The following is a 25,080-nucleotide window of genomic DNA, read 5'->3' as shown; positions in this document are numbered from 1 at the left end:
TCTGTTAAGACACTGTGCTGTGAGTTCTAGCAGTAAGAAAATTTTTTAAAGGAGTGGGGAATGGAAAAGAGCAAGCAACTGTGTTTATTCGAAGACAACATGGTTATTCATGGATTAAAAGTACAATAGAATCTCTGAAAAGCTGTCAGAACTAACAAATATGTTCACCAAAGTAGAAATGTATACATAAAATCTGAGAATTCCAAATATTTTTAAATACCAAAATATGTAATCAAAATAACAATTATGAAACCTATTATTTATGATGTTATCAGCAGTGTGAGATATTTGAAAGATACATACAGCAGAGAGCCGAAAATATTGTTGGGATGAAGACTTAAACAGCCTAACAACTAGTAATAGGTACTCTGTTCATGACTTGGAAGACTCTCTGATGTAAAAATGCCAATTTTAGATTCAACATAATATGAATCAGTGTTCCAGATTCAGGGCTTTGACACTGTAACCCAGATGCCTTCACATCCCTTTCATCCTTTCCTTAGCTGCTAGGTTTAGGATTAAAGCATGCAGCACCAGACAAGGCTGGACCATGCTGCTTAATAGAAATTGACTTTTTTAATTTGATGAAAATACAAACAAATGAATAAACTCCGAAGCAGAAAACAGAACTTTGAAGAGGGCAAAGCTAGAGACTTAACACCACCTTCGCTGCAGAGTTATAAAGGTACAGTGATGAAAAGCTGAGGTCCGGTTAGAAATGCTTAATAAATGAATTGATACAAGACAGAGTCCAGACACAGGACCGTTTTGACAATTCTGTAGAGACCATTCACTAGAGAGAGGTCAATCTTTTCAAGTAAATGACTCACAACTGGATGGTTACATGCCACAGTACAAATTTTGAGTGATTCTGTGCATGATATTTTAAACAATTACTTAAAGAGCATGCAAAATTCTGTTGGTTTGAATGTTCATCTCTGTGGCAAACATCTGATAGAAATTGAATAAAGGAGAAAAGTTTACCCTGGCTCTTTATTTCAGAAGGATCAGTCCTTCATTGTGGGAAGGCACACTGCTCACCTCATGCTCATGGTGGCCAGGGAGCAGAGACAGGGGGGATGGACAACAGGAAGGGACGTGGAACAAGATATATATCCTTCACAGGCTACCACAGTGACCTACATGCCTTTTCTCCTAATGCTTCATAAGTTCCCAGTGATGTCATCAAATTACGAACCCTGGATGAAGGCAAAGCTTTATTATCCAATAACTTCCGCAAAGTCCTACCTCTGGACAGTGCTTGAGCCAAGGGCCAAGTCTTCAAACATCCAAGCCTTTTGTGGAGACACTTTATATACAGACCACAACAACACTTACCAACAAAATTTAATACTTCTAGAAGTTACCCTGTATATAACGAAGTCCAATAAAGCTACTAAAAAGGAAGAGCACTCTGAGGGTTACATTATATCAGGGAAAGTAGGCTCCAGCGTACACACAGAAATATATTACCAGGAATGACTTTAATGTTATTACATAGTTAAAAGAGGGACTGATTCAGTAAGATACAATCCCAAGTAGCTATACCTCCGCTAGCAAGGGAGGGGCAGAAATACACAGAGTAGTGGACAAATCCACAACCACAGCCGAAGCTTAAGCTCTGAAAAATTATCCCCATTAATTTTTTTGTTGTGCAAACATCCTAGAGTATGCTTCACAGACTTTGATAGAATGGACCAATCACTGCATATGGCCAACTGACATAAACAAGAGTTGTGGTCTGACCCTTATGGCAAAGGAAAAGATTTCTTAGCTGCAAGGGCATTAAAGAACAAATTGGTAGATTGGATTTCACCAATATTTAAAATGTACACTTTTCAAAGAAGTTGAAAAGGAGAATGAAGGGAGGAGCCATAGACCAAGAAAATATTATTTTTATTATTATTTATCTTTGTACATGTGTGGGAGAATTCAAGCATGTGCATAACATGCCCCATAAATATAAGTCAGAGAACAACCTTGGGAGTCGGTCCTTGTCTTCCTCCTTGTTTGGAAGAGGGTCTCGCCAGTGCCCCTCCTATTTTCCCCACCTTGCATGCCAGGCTAGCTGTGATCTTGCAGGAATTCCTCTAGCTCCACCTTCTATCTCTCTGTAGGAATGCAGGAATTACAGCCATGTGTGCTACTCCATCCAGATTGATGTGGATTCTGAGGGTTCACACTCTGCTTCTCCCACTTGTATGGCAAACATTTATACACTCGGCCATCTCCCCAGTTCAAAACATTCCTAAGCTACATTTCATGAAAGGCTTATATCTGCAATGTGTAAATACCACTCAAAACAATAATAAGAGCATAAACAATTTAATTTTAAATTGAGTTTTAAGAAATCTGGCTTTACCATAGAAGGTACATCACACAAAAAAGAAGCATATGACAGATATTTAACATCGCTCTTCATTAGGGAAATGCAAATGGATACTACCAGGCATATTGGTGTGCATCTCTTGGAATGGCTAAAGTTAAGCAGCCTGAACGTACCAAGTGCTGCCAAGACTGTGAATCAATTGGAATCCTCATACACTGCTGGGTAATGTAAAATGGTACGACTAATTTAGAAGGCAGTATGGCACCTTTTCAAAAAGTTAAACAACTACCTAGAATGTGATCCAACCATTCCTCTTTTAGGAGTGTACCCAGGAAGAGGGACAGAATAGGCAGGTCTAGACTTTCACCTAAATGCTCTTAGCAACATGAATTAGAATAGTAAAGGAAAAAAAAAAAAGCCTGGAAATATCATGGGTCCATCAACTGGTGAACGGATAAACAAATCGCAGGATATTCATGTAACAAAATATCATCAAGTGAGAAGGAGTGAACTATCGATACATACTACGACACAGATGGAGCTCAAAATAATTATGCTGAGTGAAAGAAGACAAGCAAACAGCGCATAATACTGGATGCTTCCATTTATATAATTGTAGGAAATGCAAATGAGCCCGTAGTGACAGAAAGCAGATCTGGTTGCCTAGGGACTGGGGGCGGGGAGCAGGAGCCAAGGATTTCAAAGGAGGAGGGCACAAAGAAACTTTGGGGGATGATGGATATGCTCATTATCTTGAACACACATATGTCAAAACTCATCATATGATACACTTTAAATATGTTCAGTTTATTGTATGTCGATTAAGTTTTAATGAGGTGAAAGGTAAAGGCATTTGTGGAGAGGTACAGGAGCCGTAATGGAGATAATTGTTTCGTCTCTTTCCTTTTCCTGGTACTAATTTTCCAATCAAGGCTGGTGTGTAGGGAAAAAGGCAGGGGTAGGGGTAGGGAGGAGGTTGGCCCACACGGTTATCGAAGCTGAGAGGTTCTAAGATGGTCTGAATAGGAGATGCTCTCAGGAAAAAAAAAAGAGTTGGGATTGGTTCCAGTTGGTAGATCCAGTCATTGAAAGAGAGATTCCTGTTTTAAGGGAGTGGGGACGCTGTGTGACCTAATCCATGGATTTTTCCCTTGATGGACTCATGATGTGACAGCATTGGGAGGCAATGGAAACTTCCACATCTAGGTACAGCAAGAAGATCCCCAAGGATATGTCCTTGGGTGCTGTATCTTGTCCCAGGTACCTGTATTAACACTTTTCTCATGGCTGTCAGAAAACACATAGGAAAAGCAACTGAAGGAAGTGTTGATTTTGGTTCACAGTTTGATTGCAAAATCCATCATGGCAGGGAGGCAGTTGGTCACTTTGCCTCTGTAGTCAGGAATCAAGGAGAGGTTAATATTGGTGTTGAGCTTGCATTCTTTTTATTCAGCCTGGGATCTCTTCCCATGGAATGGTACCACTCACATTTAGGGTGAACTATTCCCCACCCACCTCCATTAACCTAATCGGGAAACTCCCTAAGAGGCATGCCTAGAGACTCACATCCCAGATGATTGTACGTGCTGTCAAGCTGGCAATCAATATGAAGCGTCAGAGCCTCTCTCTGTCTCTCTCCCACGAAGTGAGCGGCTTACAAGTCCTTAAGTTGGCGAGCTGAAGAAACAGAAAATCAATGGGGTAAGTTCCAGTCTGAGGGTAGAAGGCTCATGTCTAACTCAAGATGGTCAAGCATTTGTTCTTCCTCATCCGATCTCTTGGTTGAATAGCATATGGCTTGTTAGAGAGAATAATCTTTACTGCACACTAAATCAAATGCTAACCTCATCTAGAGACAGGACACACCAAAATGTCTGGACAAATATTAGAGTACCTCATAGCCCGTTCAAGTTGACATATGAAATTAATCATCACGCTAACTGAGGGAACTCTTCAAATACATGGGCAGAATTAAGAAGACATGACAAGGATGATACGGAACTGTGGGATTAGTGACCACAGGTAAGACTGGGAGGCAGTAGTGCCCAGAACTTGGACTCAGGATCTGTAACACAAGGGAAACTGGAGTATAGCCGTTTAGAGAGGGAGGCGGCCCACTCACAGCCCAGCACTGAGGGAGCAGGAGAAATGTATGCCTTAACCTTTTTGCCTTTCTAGGCTTTCTTGATCCTTCACTTCAGTCAAGCCGGAAGGGAGAAGATCTACTGTTGGGTATCTTATCCTTTCAATGTAGTCTATTGTGGTGTGGGTCTTCAATGTCCCTCCAAACACCACGTGTTGAAGACTTGGTCCCCAGCTGTTGGTATTGTTGAGGGGTACTGGAGGCCTGCCCTTGAGAGGGATATGAGAACCTTCCCTATTCCCGTCTTGGCTTTCCTGCCACCATGAACTGAGCAGTTCTCCTCCACACACTCCGCTTCCATCAAGCACTGTGGTTCCATAGACCCAGAGGAACTAGATCAAGTGACCCTGGGCTGAAAAACCACAAACCCAATTAAACTTTTCATCCTTTTGAGATGATTTTTCTCAGTACGTTATCATAGGGATTAAGAGCTGACTAAGTCACAGCCCCAAAAAGTCAACCTCTTAGAATCCAGAGAATCGTGACTAGAGTCATGGAGTGCTCCAAGAAGAAACACAAAGCACATCCCACTGTAGGTGAGGACACTAGATATCAGCGGCTAATTCAGGAATGTACAATTAGAGCTGGGAGCAAACATCTGTCTGACAATGAGTCCCCTTATAGGCAGTCCTGTTCTTCCCTTCTTCTGGGATGAACTGAACATCTTTGGTTTTAGTACCAAAGGACAACTTCTGAGAGTTTTATCTGTATCTCTGCTCAAGATGACTTATCCTTGTCCTGACCCGCTGCCTCCTAACCCTTACTAGATGGTCTGGTCACTGCTTCCTTCTCAGTCTCACGAGCCCAAGGGATGGGGAGAGGCAATGGCTCCTGACTATCCCCAACTTCAGTGCTGTATCATCCTTGTCATATCCCCTTAGTGAGTGTGGTGGTTAATTTTATGAATCAACTTTTCTGGGCCATGAGGTACCCCAACATTTATTGAGACCTTCTGCTGTGCCCAGCTACTGGATGAAGTTAGCATAATGTCCATCCAACTCCTCAAGGGCATCAATCCTCTTCCTGACCCCAAGCCTTATACACTTATTTCCACTGCCCAGAATACACTGCCTATCTCCCTTTGATGACGTCACTCCTAATCCTGCTGGAGAATGTTTGCTATGTAAACAACCCCCATTATTATCCTGTCTCCCCTCATCATTCCCTCACAGGCCTTACTGAGTATAGTGCTATATGCTTAGAGGTGTTACCTTTTGCTTTAAGACCTGTGCCTACAAGTTTTTAAGTTCAATTAGGGCAAAAACCTTAAACCCAAATGATTTACAAGTTATCCTATATATAGTAGGTGATCAATAGAGATTTATTTAATGAATGAGACAACTGGCTCTGTGAAAATGGTTGAGAGACATAAGGAGGAAGGAAGAGAGAAGGAGAGAGAGACATGGCCAGCCATAAGGAAATAGAAAGAGAAACACATAGACAGAGGGAGGGAGAAAGAAGGGGGAGAGAGAAAGAGAGAGATGAAACCTGCCATTAAACAAATTCCCAAACTGAGCTTCCTTTGTAAAGAACCCATTAGTGTCTAGTAAATTCTAAGGATCATATTTCTAAGAAAGATTAAGGAGAACCTCTGACTTGATGGCTGGTCTGTAGAGTATCTCTATTAGCAAGCCTTTGGTTATTAAGAAATTAAGCATTTTTATTCCCTTGAATCCTTTGAAATAATGTCAGTCCCCTTGAAGGGAAAAAAGCTTTAAAGTCATCAGTTACTTATCCCTCAATGTAGATGTCTGATTAGATGCTATGGTCACTGTTATTGTTGGAATAAGAACGGTCCCTCACAGGCTCCTATGCTTTTAACACTTGGTCCCCAGCAAGTGGATCTGTTTTCTGATGTTATAGAACCTTTTAGACTGGATCTCTGCTGCCGGATGTAGGGTTATAAGGACCAAGTTTATAGGTCACAACCTGGCTCCGGTTCTAGTGGAACCCTCTACTTACTGATTGACAACCAAGACATGAGCAAACCAGATATCCCACCCCCTGTTCACAGACAGAAGCCACTATGTTTCCCCTGCTGTCAGCTGAATTAAAATACATTCTTCTCCCTCTAAGTTCTGATGTGCGGGTTCTTTGTCCCAGAAATGAGAAAAGGAAACAAAAAGACAATATTTTTATGGATGGTATGAAGGAGGGAGAGGAAGGGTCATGGTAAAGGAAGGGTCTAGAGAAGAGACTAAGGCATGCACTGGAGTCACTGGCAGAGCTCTGCCTTTTTGTAGATCATAAACCACAAAGCAGGCATATGTCCAGTGTTTTAGAGAAGTTCCTCCCAACCATTCCAAGCAAAGAACACTCATCCTCCTCTAGGCAAGATGCCCTCAAGGGTCATAAAGGTAATTGACTTGCCTATGACAGTATTCAAGCAATGGGCCTGGGATTTGAACTTTCATTATTACAGCTTTAAAATGCAAGGCTTTCTCCCCTAATTCGTAATTTCTTCCCTAAATCATGGATCAATTTATGGAGGAAATTGTACATTTGATCCTCCTTGTGGTAGGAAGGCAGGATGGCTAGAAACTTCCATGAAAGACAATGAAAACGTGAATCAGAGAATTCAGTATTATTACATAAGAACAGTAAGAAAAACTATAAGGGAAACGATGACAATCACAGGATGGCCGGTATTTCTCAGATTCCCTAGAGCTAGGACCACATGAAACACGGTACACAAGTGCCCACGTGGACCTGCCCCCTCAGCCCCAATTCAGTGCCTTTAATTATCCTCATTTTACACGGTAGAATCCTGACAGTGGTTACAAACTTCTCCAAAGATACAACAACCAATCAGGAGGTCTAATCCCTGGGGTCTGCTCTGTGCCACCCATAGAGTCCAGACCTGAACCCTCATTTATCCTATGCTGTTTTTATTATGGGAGGGAGCAGTCTAGTTTCTCCCCAAACAGCTGCCCACCCCCTGGGGCACACCTTGGCTCCACCTCCCCTTTCCTGTGCCACCCCACAGCCATGTGGGCAAACACCCTGCCTTTCCCCAGGCAGGGGATGCCCGATTTGCATAACTTAATTAAATTCTGCATTCTCCTTTTCAGAGGAGCAGCCCTATGAAGGATGCTGAGTGCGTGGTCTTAAGGCAAATCAACGTGCATGATGAAAGGGCCTATTTCGGTTAAGCAAATTATGAAGAGGCGGGCAATGTCCTCACTCTAATAATTTCCCGTGAATTATTTATATGGAAACTGCAATTACATCGGGCAAAACAGTGTTGTGTGCATAAAGCTCACTTAATTACCCAACCACCTGTTGGGACCCAGGGTCCTCCACCAGCCCATTTCTTCCCCCAACAGGTCCTTCGTTCCTCTGACAGAACATGGGCATGAGCAGGTAGGTCTGGGAGAAAACCGTGGATGCTGGGATGTGAGGCACATTCTCTTCTCTGAGCCTCAGAACCCCATCTGCCTCCCTTGGGTCCAGCCTGATCCTACCTTGCTTTTCTCCAGAAACTGAGCAGTCCTGGCTCATCAGAGCCTCTACTTCATGCCTCTTTCTCTCTCTCTCTCTCTTTCACACACACACACACACACACACACACACACACACACACACACAAAGACAAAAGTCAAGGAGTAAGAAAGGCAGCAGAAAGAAAGGAAGGAAGAAAGAAAGGAACGAAGGAGCCCCACACCCTTCTCAAAAACCCTTTAACCAAAGCAAACGAGACCCCTTTCATCAGTGCCCGGTTGTTTAACTGGAAATGAGAGTTGCCATGGCAACCATCCTGTCACATAGTATTTCTTGCCACTTGCCAGTAGGAGAGGCGTTGATGTGTAGAAGAGAGCCCTGGTTGGGTGGGGAAGGTCAGGAAGGGAAGAGCCTTGTTTGTGATCTGTTTGCTGAAACACAAGGTCACAGGGGCTACCCCTAACCTGGGATATCTCAGTCCCTCACTCCCTCTCCCCTATCCTGAGGGGTGGGCCTCCCGGTTAAATCTCCCTCTGGTATTCCTCCTGGGAGGAAAAGCATCCTAAGTGTCAGCAGTGCAATGGAACTGTCAGAAATACATGGAACTGGAGACAGAATAAACGGTGAAACACACACTCTTCTTTGTTCTGCGCCTGTAAAACTCATGTGATTTTTTTTTCCTCCAAGAAAAAACAAAAGGGAAGAAAGGACCCTGAGTGTCATGAGACAGGAATCAGGAGTGTCTGTCCCAAGACAGGAGAAGGTGCCCCCACTTATCACAGTTCGGAATCAAGTTTGGTCCAGACCCAAGCAGTAGAGAACTGGGTTGCATTAAAAGGTGGAGGAAAAGCAAACTTGGTAAGACCCTCTTAGGGGTCACAGGTGCAGAGGTCACCTAACAACTAATAAATATTAATATAACTAATACAATATTTTGGTTACTAAGAACCCTGGATTCAAGCCCTGGTTAACACTTACCACTGTGCAACCTTGAAGGACTGACCAAGGGAGAGGTTTGTGGTCAGCTCTGGAGTTCACATATAGTCTTTGTGACAAGGTGACTTATTTCACCCTCGGTGAGAATGCATAGGGGTAGGTAAACTAATAATTGTGTTTAACATGTCTTAAAATGTTGATGAAAAAACTGGAGAGCTGACTCAGTGATGTGTTTGCTGTACATGCCAAGAATCTGTGTTTGAACCCAGGTAAAAAGCTGTGTGCAGCGGTGTGTGTGCGCTTGTAATCACAGCAATGGGGAGGAGGAGACAGGCAGACCCTGAGGCTCACTGGCCAGTCAGCCCAACCTAGTCAGTGAGTCCAGGCCAGCCAAAGACCCTGTCCTAAAGAGTGGGTGGTGAGTACAGAATGAAACTAAAGATTGTCCTCTGTCTTCCACATGCACATGTATGTGCATGCACACAGAGAGGAGGAACAGTGGTAATAATGATAACCATTTCCATGGGATAAGCACAGGGACTATACCAAGCACAGCGCTGAGCCAATGTACACACATCATGAATCCCATGTCTTACACTATTATGAGGCTAAGAGAGGTTCAGTGGCCAAGCTACAAAGTCAAGATGCATCCAAGACAGTCTAGAAGTCTGGCTCCTACCTGCTTAAACACCAGGCTCTTCCTGATCAAAATCAGCTTGGAGCTGATGACCCAAAAGTTCCCCTAAGCCAAGTTCCCAGTTCAGTGTTCCTATACTTGGTCTGTCTCCAGTCTGGGACCCGCTGCTTAACAGGGGTGAAATGGAGTGTTTTTTCTCCTTTAAAGATTTACCATGTATAAATGTATGAGAATATTAAAGGCAACAATTAACTTTATTGGGAACCTTATATTCTCCAGCCTCATTAGAACTGCCAACAAGATCTATTATTAGTATTACTATGCAGATACTGTAATAAAAAGGGTATTTAAAGTGGATAGTTTGGCAATGAAATAAAATAGCTTTTCTCTTTCTTTCTTTTTCTTTTGAAGATATATGTGTGTATCCGAGATGGTTTGAGCAAGGCAAAGGCCTCATAGGACCTGAGGAATGAAGAGCTTATAAAATTTCCCTTTACCACAGACAACCAGAGCGGTACGAGGTGTGGCTGCAGGGCATCAGAATTCTCCAGCCCCTCGGCCTGGCCCAGTACTACTCAAAAGAGGTGCGTTTCTGCAGGAGGGAAGACCCTGCTCACTGGAGCAGAAATATGCTTCCGGGTCCAGCTGCTGTCTTTGCATACTGAGAATGCCTCACCAAATCCCTCTCTGCAACCTCAGCCTCTCTCATCTCAACCCCTCACCTCAGAGGACAGACAGGAAGCCAGGGAAGAAATCTCCCCATCTCTTCTTTCTCTCGTCCTCTATTTCCCATGCACTCCTCCCTGCAGAAGGGAAGTCAAGGACAGGAAGAGTCTGTCTTCACATCTTCTGCATCCCAGTTTGCTTGTCCTGTTAGCTAAGCCCTTCTCTTATCCCTTTTCAACTCAGCCACTACTACTACTACTACTACTACTACTACTACTACTACTACTACTACTACTACTAATGGTTTCTGTGCCCTGCACACCAAGTGTTTACTCATTTAATCTCCATCACTATTCTAGAAGGTACTCTTATTGCCTTCATTTAGGAAACCGAGGTTCAGAGAGTAGATGCTACAAGCATTAAGGCTGGCCTGGACCCTTACCAAGACCTGTATTCCCTGCTTTCGTCTTGAGACTCTGTAATTCACTGTCTGTGACAGCAAAACTAGAAACTTGAGAGTTGTCCGTGGGTCCCTGTTTTGCATTCTAAGGCCTTGGCCTTGCTGTCTCCTGTGTCTCCATAGCATTTTCTGAATCTCCATCACTTCTTTATTCATCATCATCATTCAGGTTTCAACCAAGAATGGCCTTCTCTGCCCTTCACAGTGATGTTCTAGGCTCTGCTAGTCCTAGCACAGCATTTTTCTATCCTAGTCTACACATCATGCCACCATACGTCAATATCTATGTCAGTGTGTGGCACACAGTAGGTGCTCAGTAAATATTTATTGAATAAACATTAGCATATCAGTTCAAGGTTATACAGTGATGAGAACTTCAAGGTTATATAATGACGAGTGATGAACCCTATAAAGTTAAATTCATGGCCACCTTACCCTTATCAATAAAGCAGATTTGTAATGGATTTAGTAATTCAAGTAAAGAAAGAGAGGGGTGGGAATTCCACAAGGACACTCACAGATAACTCATTTGGAGACCAAAACCAAGTATTTCACTGAGTGAAACATTTAGCTATGTTTGAAAGTGATATCTAATTGAAGGGCAGACAAAGTGATAAATCAGACAAAGATTTGACAGAATGAGTCAGAGATAGAATACCCCCAACCTGCAGTAGAACAGAGGCTACTTAAGAGCAGAAACAATTTGCAGGAAAGAGAGGCTACTTAAGAGCAGAAACAGACAGACACAGACACACAGACAGACAGAGAATTGGTGGGTGGTGAGTGTGTATAGCAATTTACTGGGACAGTTTTACAGAGGCAGGTTACAGAAAACACAAGCTAGACACAGGTGAAGACAGAAAAATCAGAGAATAAGAAGGAGTCAGAAGATTAGAACATATTACCAAAGTTAGTATGAGGCCAGACACAGCAGTTCAGGCAGAAGCCAAGAGAAGCCAGATCAAATCATTAAGCTTGAGAAATTAGATTGTACAGAGGCTAGAAGCTTCCAAACCTAGGCCTAGGCCTAGGGATCGTTAGAACACAGAATCTGGACTCAGCCTAAGCTATGTATTTGCACAGCTTAAGTCCAGCTCTCATCTCATCTCCTTCATCTGAGGAAACAAAAACTACAGTTACACATATATGCACACACACACACACACACACACACACACACACACACACACACGAAGGTATTCTATATATACATTTTCAACTTCAAGCAAGGAATCTGACACACCCAACAATAATCTTGACTTTACTACTGCCGTGGCTTAAATATGCTTGGCTCATGGGAAGTGACACTATTAGGAGGCATAGCCTGTTTGGAGCAGTTGTGGCCTTGTTGGAGAAAGTGCATCATTGTGGGGATGGGCTTTGAAGCCTTGCTTCCTGACATGATCACAAGAGACTGCACCTCTGAACCTATAAGCCAACCCCAGTTAATTGTTGTCCTTTATAAGAGTTGTGTTGTTCATGGTGTCCCTTCACAGCAATGGGAAACCTAACTAAGACAACTACTGAGCAGAGTTTTAAAATAAGAGATGGGAAGAGTACAGAAAACTGTTTCTTCCTGGGACTTCCATGGTCTAATAGGACACACAAAGAATGTATGCTATTTATCTGGCTTAGCCTGTACTAGATCAGGAAGACTTGTGTCCAAATCCTGACTCAACTGTTGACTCTTGGAAAGCACTTTAAGCTGCCAAAGTCCCAGGTTCCCAAGGGTGCTTCTTAAGATGTCTGCCACCTACATCCATGATAACTGACAGGAGCTGTTGTCATTGTTATTGTTGTTATGGGAAACAACCCACGGGTCACATATTAAGAAGCATAAATAATTGAATTAGTTCCAGGATATTGCAGCTTGTAACTATTGAAAAAGACAGGATGGAAGGATGCCATTGTATAATGTTGTAGGGACAGATTTCTCAGAAGAGGTGAGTTTCGAAGCTGAAAGATGACTCACAGAACATTAGTTGTATTATCTCAGCAGAGACCTTGTAATGATTTCTAGGATTCTTCTAGGCATTGCTTTTCCTGTATTTATTTTCTTCACAGCACAAAGAGAAAGTGGGACTATTTGTTCTACATGATAGAGCACAGACAAAACTCAATTGGAAGAGACTCTACCCGGGGCTATCCCCACCCTTCAAAGAAAAGGCTCATTGTGCCAACATGGGCACCCTCTTCTTGGTTCAGCAGTGTGTCACAGTATACCTGCAGAGAAACTGACCTAGGACAACCTCTTCCACTGAGAGACAAGATTTGGAGAGCAAAGGTAACTTAGCTGGAGTGTTCCCTGGGCCAGGCCAGAGAAGATGGCTGGAGTTTCTTATATGATATCATCTTCTCTTGTGCAGAAAAATGGGACCTGGCAAGATGGTTCAGTGGTTACAAGCACTGGCTGCTTTGCTGGAGGACCTGGATTCAATTCCCAGCACCAATATGGTGTCTCAAAACCATCTGTAACTCTAGTTCCAGGGGATCTGGTGCCCTCTTCTGGCCTTCATAGGTAATAGGCACACAAGTGGTGCACAGACCTACATGTAGGCCAAACACCCATATACATAAAGCAAAATAAAATAGAAATTTTAAAACACAAAAGGGCAGGAAGACATTGAGCAATGAGAGACCAAGGATCCTACTCCAAGGAAAGAGAGTGGAGGCAAAATTGAGCCCTAAGCACCCTACTAAGACAGCATCCCATCTACCAGGTAAAAGGTCTGTTAACATTGCCCACGTTCTAACTGCCTCATGGAGTCACTGGCCAGGACTCCCAAGGACAAGAGTCTCACCCAAGGAGGTAAACCATCCTAGCTCATTAGAATGACAAATTCACTTGGCACACCTAGGATTGGACCCTTGCATTTGGATCTGCTAATCCCTGGGCTGGTGGGTTCAGCCCTTTGGCCCCAGTCCTTGGATGTCCTCAGGAAGGTCTGGTGAAATCACTTTCTTGGTTTATCACTGACAACCTCTTCAGCCAACTGTGGGGCTCCTCCTCCAAGATCCCTTTTCTTTTTCCCTTCAGATGGCAAAGGACTTCCTTGGACTAAGTGTCTTCAGAAGCTCCTTTCTCAGAACAGCCAAGTTCCCTGTTTCTACGGATGTTCACCACAGGAACGCAGCTAATTCAATCAGACCCCATAGTGGAAAGGAGTAAAACCCAGGCTCTTTTGTTGACCCAGGGAGGCTGTCATGTGACCTTGCCTTTGCCTTATCCACCCTTGCCCCACCCTGTTTCTTTCACTCTGCTCCAACATGCTAACTTTGACAATGAGCTGCTTCCCCTGGGCTTTGTGAAAACTGTTCCCTTGGCCCAAGACACTCTGTCCCTAGTTCTCTCGCTGGTTCTCCAACCATCATGTGAACCCAAATTTAAATATGGTTTCCTCATAGGGGCTCTTTATTTTCTGACCACTCTGCTATTTCCTTCATGACATGTAGGAAAAGACAAATAGGAATCGGTTTATTCTTCCCCAGTCCATGGCAAGCTCTGGAAATGAGGACTATGTCTTCTTGTCCTCTGTTGTCCCCTTGGTTATCATGGTTTCTGGATACCCACTGAGAGTTTACTACAAAACCTTCTGAGCACATGCGTGGATGATTTAGACAGCCTGAATTTCAACCTTGTTGCTGACCAGTTGTGTAACCTTGAATGAGCGCCTACCTGACTTGGGATCTCTTGGCCTCTCCTCAGTCACATGGGGAAAGGTTGGGAGAACATTGAAATGATCCTTAATGTTCTTCCAGATTAGCTCCTGCCACAGCCAGCAGCACTAAGAGAATGTACACTTGGGCCAGTGAGATGGCTCAGTGGGTAAAAGCACTTGTCATGCAAGCCTGAGGACCTGAGTTCAGTCCCTGGAAGTCACAGGAAAGTGAAAGAAGAGACCAGACTCCACCTAGTTGTCCTCTGACCTTCATACACATGTTGTGGCACATACATGCTCCACGCTCACATCATATGAATGCACATAACAATAAAAAATAAAATTTAAATTCATAAATTTTATAAGAAGATGCACGTCCTAGGTGGATGAAATATTCTCAACTCCCACGCCCCACTTCCAAAATAAGAAACCATAGACAAGTTTAAATAGACTAGTATTTGTAATGTTTTTTATATAGTTCCACTAAAGGCCAGAAGGCTCTCATCAACATGAGGAACATTACTGTGGGAAGCCTGAAATGGAAAAAGCCTAGGCTCTTTGTCCAGGTGGGTTCTGGCCTTTCCCCAGAGCCTTGATGGGTGTCCTCTATAGGACATCCTTGATGGGTATCCTCTATAAGACATCCTTGATGGGTACTCACTATAGGACTCACCCCAGGCCTTAGTATGGAGGAGGTTAGGGATCTAAGGTGATCAGGACCATTCCATTTACCGAGTTCAGCATCCTCATACAAAGAATACTCTGGGACTTGGGGTAGGCCTAGTGCTTAGCATTTTATAAAAAAAACAAATCAAAACAAACAAACAAAAAATATGTAGTCTGTGCTTTAAATTTCCAATAAATCCACCTGGTGCTAACTGCTTCCAAACCTACCAGCTCCCAGCCATGCATGCAAAGCTGTCAATAGATTCTATCTGTGCTCATAAATATTTGTGGGACAGAGTAGAGGCTAAGTCCTTTCGTTGCAAGCTATCCCTTTTTATTCTCCATATCTACAAAGTTGTTTGACATGAAAATTAACCCAGAAACCAGGCTGGAATTCCCCATTCACTGCCCAGTGGGGACTACCCAAGAGGATAACTCCAATCCCCAGTAAAGTCTCTGAGAGACAGAAATTCCCATTACTTCCACTATATAGGGTCCTAACTAAACTAGTACACACACTATTCTGTCTCTTTCCAAGCCTAGCTCATGGAATTATTTGGTGATGAAGCTATTTGGGACAGACATTGGCCAGGTGGTAAGGGTTGGGGTGGGAATGCTGGTCCTAGATGATAAAGCAATATTACTAATAAGTGCCCCTCTACATTTACTCTGTAAGCCTCAAATACACAGCGGACCTCAATACTTGGTCTTGAGTCTTTGATGGCTTAGATGGGAGGCTTCAAAAGAAGCCTCAGAGTCCTAGCTGTTCCTAGAGTCGTCAATGCTTCCTTGACTCCTGATCTCTATCTCATCAGCTGGAGTTTTAAAAAAAAAAGGAAATGAGGGCTGCAGTCTTGACTCTGTCTCTTCCTTATCAGGAGACTAGACAGGTCACAGCCTTTTCCCCACCCTCTACCATCTCTAGAGGAAGTGGGACTATGTGAGTAGGTCTTTGGTTTTAGGGTGGTTCCAGATGCACAGTGTAATCCTGCAATATATAACCATGGAGACTCAAATCTCAGAAGCTATTTGCTCAGGGTCCTAAGACAGTTAGCTGAAGACTCAGATACCTGTCCCTTCTTATTCCCAAGGGACCACAACGGATTCCACAAACATGGCACACCTATGTCACCTTAGCCATCTCCGTCATGGAGCACTGGTTTGGAAATAATCTACGTCTGCACCTCCTCACTCCGTTCGATCCCTCTCTTGAAAGGCAGGATTCCCTGCAGCCTCATCTTGGGCGGATGGAGTTGCCTACTGACAAGATGTTTACGTCCTAGCTAAGCCTGGGTCTGAAATTTAAAATGGGCCAGGGGAATAAAGAGGGTGCCTGGGAGAGACCCAGAAGCCAGGAACCCACAGCTGCAGTGGAAGGTGTTGCTAATGACTCTGTGAGCACAGGAAAAAGGAGCTCCCGACAGGCGTGGGAGCCCAGTGAGAGGGGAGAGAGCAGACACAACCAGGAGGGAGGCCTGCAGAGGGTGCTTCCTTAACCACCCCCACAGATGATTCCAGCAGGGCAGCAGCATCCTTAGCTCCAGGAGGCAACCCTGCTAATCACCATCCCCAAATTCAGCTTTGCATTTTATGAAACTGCTCACAGAGGAGGCAAATCTTTTTCCTTAAAAAAAAAAAAAATCAAGATGGATAGGGGGAGAAAAAGCTCATACCAGTACGTACTAATTCAATCTCATCTTGGTCATTTCAGTTTCCCTAAGAAAGTGCTTTCACAAAGCTACAAAGCTAACATCCATAACTCTCCAGTTTCCCTAGACAGGGTACCTCTGCATTAAGCTTCCCATTTATCTTCAGAGATGGCAAATCATCCATTTATAATGGGATCTAATAAAGCGAGCTCCCGTTGTAGTCCCCGCTATAGGAATACGCCTGGAACTGAGACACACTGTTGCTTGGGGTATCTGTTACATCTTCTGAAGGACCCTTGACTACATAGAATGGCTATGCTGTGAGACAGGTATCCATGCACCTGAGGGTGTCATGGCATATGTGTGTAAGGGGGAGGAAATGTGACCTGCAGGGCCAACTCCTTGTAATACACACTCACATGTGTGTGTGTGTACAAACACACACACACACACACACACACACACACACTTTCTGAGACCAATAGAGAGAGAGGTGGGCCTTGACCTCATTTCACCCTCTCTAAGGTACCATGGGCTTTCTGGAAGGTACAGTTTAGAAATTGACAATTTTAGGATTCAGCAGACTGACTCAGAGGTTCAAGCAAGTCAGCAAGGACAATGTCCCTCTGTCCCAAGGTAAATCTCTGAAAGCAACCTCTGAACTGAATTTTACCAAGAAGGTACTTACTAAAGAGTGTCACAAAATTCACACCCGTAACAACAACAAAAGATAGAAAGCAAACCTGGGCAGAGAGAGAACCACCTTCCATGCAGCCCAGGGGCTCCCTTACACAACCCAACAGGTTCTCTGGAGCATGCAAGGACTTTAAAGATTCTTTTATTTTTATTTTACGTGATTGAGTATTTGACCTGAGTGTATGTCTGTGTATTACATTCATGCAGGTGCCATCAGAGACCAGAAGAGGGCATTGGATCCTTTGGAACTGGAGTTGCACATGGTTGTCAGCCAGCATGTGGGCCCTGGAAACAACCTGGATCTTCTGCAAGAGCAGCCAGTGCTCTTAACCACTGAGCCATTGTCTATCCAGCCTCCTGTGAAAGGGCTTTGAAGTCATTCTGAATCCAGTAAAGATGGCATATCTTCCTACTTGTGTATCAATTGGTTATTGCATGTGAGCAATCCCAGAGGGTCTCAGCCTAGGGTAGAAAGTGCTCTGCCACTGAATTGTTCCCTAAAGGTCCCAAGTGTAGACTACTTTTCCAGCATCGGGACAGCGAGTTCCTCACTGATGAGGAACAGGTGGCCATCACAGTGTCCACCCTCCTTACTGAGTAAGCTATCTCCGTCATCCTTTCCGGCTTCTGTAAAAAGTAGTTTCATTATACTCTGTGGATGTACCGTATACACTGTACACGCTAGCTGTGCCCTATCTTGTGGAGTAGCAGGCAATTAGCCTGGCTCAGTTGCTTATTCCATTCTATGCCTTCTAGCCAGGTGACAAAGAAAAGACCTTCAGACTTGACTTGCCCAACCCTTGGATCATCAACTCTGTGAAACAGAGCTCTTTAGGAATGGTACATGTGGGGACTCAGCCCTGCCCAGAGCTATCGCAGACTGAGAGATCGGAAGATCAAGGAGAGCCATAGTCACAAGTGTCTGTGAGGCATCATGGGTCACAAAGCCTGAGCTCCAATGGGATAGATGATAGGGCAAGCATCTCTAAAGCAGTCCCAACCAGAGGCTCTCAGAGGACCCCCCCCTGACCTGGTGAGAAGGCAAGCTGAGCATCTATGTCAGATGAGGGATAAATGTCCCATGCCCGTTCCCCAGCAGAGGAGAGAAGCTCCAGGCTCAGTGTGACACTGTCTCTTAATTCAAGCAGAGTCTGGTGGAAATGGAAGGAAAGAATTCTCAGAGGTCTCAGCTTTCATGCAGACCAAGATACCCTTTGTCTTTCTCCAGGTTAGCCAAAAAGGAGAGGCCAATGAGCAAGTACAAAGAAAAATCAGGAAATAACCAGGAAGGAAGAAAGTCAGGGTAGGAAAGCAGCCAAGAGAGCTGGTTACAGAGAAAGTCTCCACTGTAGGGAGCAGCGCTTCTTGCTGTTAGGAACTCTGGAAAGCAGTGGTGATGGAGGGACCCATGCCAGACAGAAAGAGACTGGATCATTTAGATACTGGATCCTAGCAGACACCTGAGAAGGGCTGCTCCTAGGTGCCATCCATACCTTGAGACTTCCAACTTGTCATCAGGAAATGGACAGAGAGGGCTCTCACACATTAAGAAGTGCTGGCAGTTGAAGGATATCCATGTGCACTGGAAAATGGGGGCAGTGGGAATAAGTGGGTGCTTAAAGGATGTAGTATAGTCTCTTCTGCATCTCAGAGATCAGCCTACAAAGCCTCTACTCAAACTTATGTTTCCAGAGATGAGAAACTACTTCCTCACGTGGATCCCTACTGCCCTGTTGGATAGTCAGCCTCTCAGAAACTCATTGCTTAGGACAAGCCAAATCCCATTCACTGCCCAGTCCTTCCAGCACATTCCACTTGAACTAGGATAGTTCTGGTGTCTCTCAGCAGCAATAAAGGGCTATACTAAGCATGTGTTAGGCTTAGTAAATATATTCTGAATGGATGCACGGATGCACACATGTCTGCACCCTACCTCTATGGAATATGCAACTTTTTTTCTGTTTCTAGATTGCTTTTCCATTTTGTGGACATGTGTTTGGATCCCCTAACCCATGATCGGCCTACAAAGTCTCAAACATTTAAGCACAGTGCCTCAAACAGAGCTGAGTTCCAGCAAGCAGTTAGTAAATTCCTGCTTAGTGTTACTCTGGACTCCCTTCTTCCAAAGCACCAAGAGTTCGGATAAATTTAAAAGACAACAAACCATGAGAAGTTGTTTTGGCTTTAGAAAAGATCTAGGTATTTAATCAGCATCCATGAGAAGGTATACAGTACACATGAATACATGCACATGCGCACTCAAATACGGTCAAACTCCACTTGTGTATGTCTTTAGACAGAGTTAACTCTCCCGGTGCAGATACGGAGACCCACCCAGTCAAGCCCAGGGATCACAGTCATCAGGAAAATTAGCCATCTTGTTTGTTTCTGCTCCCAACACTCTTAAAGAGGCTCCCCAGAGTAGTTTAACCCTCAGATTCAGACACCACAATTCCTGTGAAGGTCTTCAGAACTCCTCTGGGAAAGAAGGAGCCATCTCCCTCTGTGCCATGGGTACTTCCTCTGCAAGCCTCTGTGTGTGGAGATGGGGTATGGATTAGCTCCCCATCCTGAATATGGCTCCCATGCCAAGAGGAACGAGTTAAGCTTTTCCGCCTCTAGCTGCAGGCTTAGTGGTGCAGATTACAACAGCAGGTGATGAGCAACGCAGGCACTGCTGTGGTGACTGTGCAAATCCCGTTACAGGGCAAAGGCGTTTTAGCTCCAGTTCCAAATTTCAAAGAATGATTGAGTTGGAACATGGCAGGCAGGAGGCAACTGGGGACCAAAGCTATTTGACTTAAACTCAGAGCCAGGCCTGAGGGGGATGCAGGGTAGAGGATTCCAGTGAGGAAACCCAGGTGTGGGCCTCTCCCCTACCAGCCCTCCAGCCTTCCTACCCCTCCACTGCCCATCTTTCTGCATAATGAACCCTCATCTGTTGCCTTCCCAGTCAATCTTTAAATTCTCGGAGACCAGAGCCCCCTATTTCTTCAATCTAGTGAGGTTCTGCACAGCTCCTGGCACATATGAACTGCTCAATAAAGTTTGCAGAATGACCCATCTATGACTGCCTTAAAACTCAATCTTCCCTTGCTCTGCCTGGTTTCTAGAGTTCTCCCACACCTCTTCAGGAAATCCGTATCCTAATACAGTTTCTGATTCCTGGGGGTGGGGGTGGGGGTAGTCCCTAGCTATCAGAACAGAGTCTCACTACAAATGACACAAGGCAAAATCAGCCCGGGGGAAAAAAATGAGCTTTTAGTGTGTGTGTTGCTGTTATGTAGGGAAATCACTAAGTCACAGGATTTATTGGTCCCTATTAATCCAACACCCCCACCAGTACATAATCACTCCGCACATACACACTTCCCCTGCCCCATGGCTACTACTGTCCCTAACTTGCCTTTAACAACACACACACACACACACTTACACACACATTTAATGTTTTGTTTTTGCATAAAAAATTGTCTGAGCTTGCAGACTATTGAAGACATGGATTCAAATCATAGTCTTGGGGTCATTTAATCTTTCTGAGCCTCTGCATCCTCACTTGTCAACTGTCCACTGCAAACAGTGCACTCTGAGACTGCACATAAAGAAACTTCTCAGTGGAAATTAGTCAACCAATGGTGGCAACATGGCCCTTGTTGGAATCCCCACAGCTAAAATCCGAGTCCTGCCCAGCACCTGTAAACTCAGAAAAATAACTCTGCTGGGTTGCTTTAAGAATCCCAAAGCAGACACCTAGGTACAGAGAGCAAATCCTGGACCACTTTCCACACCAAGGTGCTGCTAACCTCTGTCAGGAACAACTGACCACTCGTGTGTGTGTGTGTGTGTGTGTGTGTGTGTGTGTGTGAGTTCATGAGTATGAATGTGGAGACCAGAGGTTCACCTTAGTGTCTTCCTCAACCACTGTCCATCTTGTTTGTGAGGCAGAGTCTCTCTTTGAACCTGGAACTCTCTGTTTCAGTTAGACTGGTTGGCCAGTGAACCCCTAGAATCTGCCTGTCTGTATTGCTCCAGTGCTGGGTGAGAGTTACCCCCTCCATGCTCAGCTTGCACATGGATGCTGAGGATTCGAACCGAGATCCTCATGCTTGCACAGGACATACTTTACCCACGGAGCTGTTCCTCCTCCCAGCACTCACTGGTTGTTCTGTCCCTGGTGGGAACCCCAGTATCTAGTAGAGAAAAGGGTAAAGGCAGATCTCCTTTCCTCCCCCTACTTCTTTTCTTCCTTCCCTATTTCCATTCGGTGATTAAGGCTCACCATATGCTTGGCCTGCTGGGAGTGAGTACGTGGGATATAAAAGATGGAGATGATCTGGTCCCTGCTGACAGCAGCTTACTGTCCAGCTGAGGAAACGAAATGACTAATGTGGAGCAGCCAGCCACATCAGCAGCAAGTGTGAAGGTGCTCTGAGGGGAACGTCCGAGTGGGATCAGATGATAGATCACATGGTCTGAGTGTCTCAGGAGCCTCTGGAATGTTGGGTGGACGCTGTCATTACCCACCTGGAGGCAGGCCATTAGGAGGGCTTGCATGGATAAAATGGGTAACCCTGAGAGGGTAGCGAGGTTCCTGTCTCTGTTGGTAGTCAGTGAGTATCAGGTGATCCTCTCCAGACACCCCAAAGTTTCCTTTGAAACGTCCATTGTAAGAGAAGCAACAGCCTCTAGAAAGGTCAGCCCGCATTCTCTTCAGAGAAGCTGAAGCTTGTCTGATCAGGGCTCAGATCAACCGCTCCCCAGCTCAGCTTAGCGGGGCTTCTGTCTCCTCATCTCACATAAGCCATCCTCCCCTCCAATTACTCTTGCCCAGCTCCTCCAGGCCAAGATTTAGAATCGTGGCTGCCTCTCCCTCCAAGGGAAAACAAAGTAGAAGGCCGGCAAAGACCATCTGAAAATCCCCTTGTTTGCTTTCCTTTTCCTAGTCCCTGCAGAACATGCTGGCAGGGGCCCAGACAAACAGGAAGCGGCCTCACTTCTGCTGTGCCCTTTGCAAAGGCTGTGCCTACACCTCCTCCCTCAGCAACAGCCAGTGCTGTGAGACCCTGGGCCTCTCATTCTTCCAGGGAGCAAACATTAAGGAGTTCTATAGCCACCCTTTCTAGGAATCCTCCTGTCTGCAGGAAGATTGTCACCCTAGGATGCCAGCAGTGCCAAAGGTGACATTTAGGAGTCACCCCCTCCAGCCACCTCATTTGCTATTTCCTGAAGATGTCACAGTGTCCAACCTATGGTGATTTCCTAGAATGGCCACCAACTGAGCTCCTGGTACTCCTAAGAAGAAGACTAAGGTTGTTAAGGTTGAAATTTCTTTCAGTTTAACCACAGCCTCTCCACCCTGACCCATCAAAGTTAACACAGTCTGACAATACCCAAGCTGGATTCAAGTCCCGGTTCCTATAGCAGAGAACTATGTGACCAGTTTGTGATGGAGGCTCTTCTTGCGTGCCAGCATCTTTGTTGATATATAGAGCTAAGACTATCTGTGCTGGTGTTCTCATGGCCAAAAGGATAGGATACACACAGAGTCTTAGGCATCTAAGCAGTAACCAAGCTCACCTCCCTCTCTGAAGACCCTACTGAGGGCAGAAACAGCTCTCGAGACAGCAGTGAACTTTCCCACAGACCAGTTTCAGGTTCCTATTGGCCCTAGCTGCTTCTCTGGGGGTTTAACAAAAGAGTGGGACAGAGAAAACATTGCTATCCTGAGAGCCAGGTACTGACTCTAAGATCTCTGGTTATTGCAGTTCAGATGCATCTATCCAGGCCACACGCATGGCACGGAGAAGTGGGCAGGCAGACATCTTGAATGGCCAGCTGAGGCAAGAGGACCTGACAGCTACTGTATAGAAGAAGGCAACTAGTGGAAATGATGTCTCCCACCTGGGTGTCATGGTCCCTTTTGCGAAGCAAATGGCTAGACTGAGCACTCTAGGTTCATAAAGGACTGAGACCACACCTGTAACATAAAATAAGGAGGGCCAGACTAGTGGAGAGTGGCAGACAAGAAGTGAGGTGGTTATTTTAACTATACACTTGAGTGGACCATGGAAGGCCATATATTTAGTCAAACATTATGTGGGTCAAACATTATTCTAAGAGGTGTCAGCATGTCTCAGGGTAACAGTGTTTGAATTGGTAGCTTTGGTAAAGCAGACCACCTCCCCACTGTGAGAGAGGCCCCATCCAGACAGGGAGGGGAAAGTTGAGCAAAACAAACTCAGTAGAAAAGCTAAGCTGTTGCCCAAGGAAGAAAGAACCTCTCTGCCTGACACTTCCTCAGCTTCTTTATAGCTGAAACCACACCACCAACTCAAAGGCTCTCGAGCCTTTGGGCTGAAACTCACACCCACAGCTCTTCAGGGTCTCCAATGTAGGAGTTGTTGGCCTTGAGACTCATTCCAGCTAGTTCCTTATGCTATTATAATATATATATATGCTATTATAATATATATATATGTATATATATATGTTGATTCTGCTTCTCTGGAGAGCCCTGCCTAATCCAAGAAGACCCACACCCTACTCAGAGATATCCCAGCATGCCTAGCTATAAAGCCTAACAAAGACTGGGAGAAAGTCCTCCCGCCCCTGGGACTATGTGAGCAAGCCTCCGAGAAGCACTGGGACAACCAGCAGGGACATGAGCTCTGTGTTCTGCAAAGATCCTTCCAGTCCCCAGATTCTTCTTGAAAATGGTGAGGCCTAATGTAGCCTTTCTATGCAAGCATCAGCAGGGGCAAGTGCCCCCAGAGTGAAGTCACATGACCTGCATATACTTGGTCCATAAGCTTCTCTTTTGGCCCGCACCATTTTTACCACTTAGCTGTCACGTCAAGTGAGCTCTTCTGGTCCCCAACCCTTGCACAAGGATACTGACTGACAGATGAGGCTAGCCAGGGAGCTGAAGGATGGGAGGAAGCCCTACGGGAGTCCTGAAACAACAGCAGACAGGGTGACAGATGACAGATCAGCCGAAAGGATGAAAGTAAAGGCACCCCCAAACCCTGACCACTCCCTTCCCCAGTTCCATGACTCAGAGTCACAGTGTGGTGTGGGCTTCAGGATGATGGTAGCCACTCTTGAGTGTTTCTACAAGGAAATAATGGGGCACAAAGAACATGTAAGGGCTACTTAGCTCAGAAAGGAAAGTTCCAGTGTTTGTGTATTCTAAATGAAGATTTAAAACATCTCTTGCTCGAGATGTCCGGGGGATAATCCTACTAGGAGAGAGAAATATGAAGAGAGGTTTCCTTCATGACAGTGATGGCGAGCTCAGAAGGATGGAGAGTTAGATTAATTTTCAGCCCTGCCTTCTCTTGCTCCTGTCTTCATCTCTTCCCCGATCCCTAAACTGCAGGCCCATCCCAGATCTTCTTATAATGTGTTTCTCTCCTGCTCAGAATGGCTCTGTACTAACATCTCAAAGGATTCCTGAAATGACAACCACACCACTCTGTGTGTTTGTCTTCTACTGACTGAGTGGCTGGGCAGTGAAGGTGTGACTCTGAAAGCTGACCACGTGAGCAGTGGCAGCTGAGAGTGAATCTGGAAACACTGAGCAGAACAACCTTAAGGGCCTTGGGTACCAAGGCTCAGCCCAGGGAGCCCCTGAGGAGACTCTAAATGTACCATGTTCCCAGAAAACCAAGCAGGGCCAAGGAAAGGAATCACAGTGTCTTTTCTACTGGGGTTCAGTCAGTCTGTGGAAACTGGGTATTACAAAGTGACATTGTCTCCCACCAATTTTTCTGTTAACACCATAACGCCCCTGATTGTC

The 25,080-nt window shown here is 45.0% G+C and overlaps 1 long non-coding RNA gene across 1 annotated transcript in view; it reads right to left on the bottom strand.

Moving 5' to 3' along the window:
• Positions 1-2,310: 2,310 nt before the first annotated feature.
• The window catches only part of LOC134480164 (uncharacterized), a 36,479-nt gene continuing 13,709 nt past the window's right edge, over positions 2,311-25,080 (bottom strand). The window contains exons 2-3 of the long non-coding RNA XR_015627241.1: positions 3,896-4,006; positions 2,311-3,721 (exon numbers count right to left, since the gene is read on the bottom strand). This is a non-coding gene — a long non-coding RNA (uncharacterized LOC134480164). The remainder of the gene's footprint in view (positions 3,722-3,895; positions 4,007-25,080) is intronic.

This window comes from Rattus norvegicus, chromosome 8, assembly GCF_021556685.1.
Source record: "Rattus norvegicus strain SHRSP/BbbUtx chromosome 8, alternate assembly SHRSP_T2T, whole genome shotgun sequence".
In the NCBI taxonomy this organism is placed as follows: Eukaryota; Metazoa; Chordata; class Mammalia; order Rodentia; family Muridae; genus Rattus; species Rattus norvegicus.
Note: the sequence above shows the minus strand (reverse complement) of the source record. Positions and strands in the feature narration are given on the sequence as shown.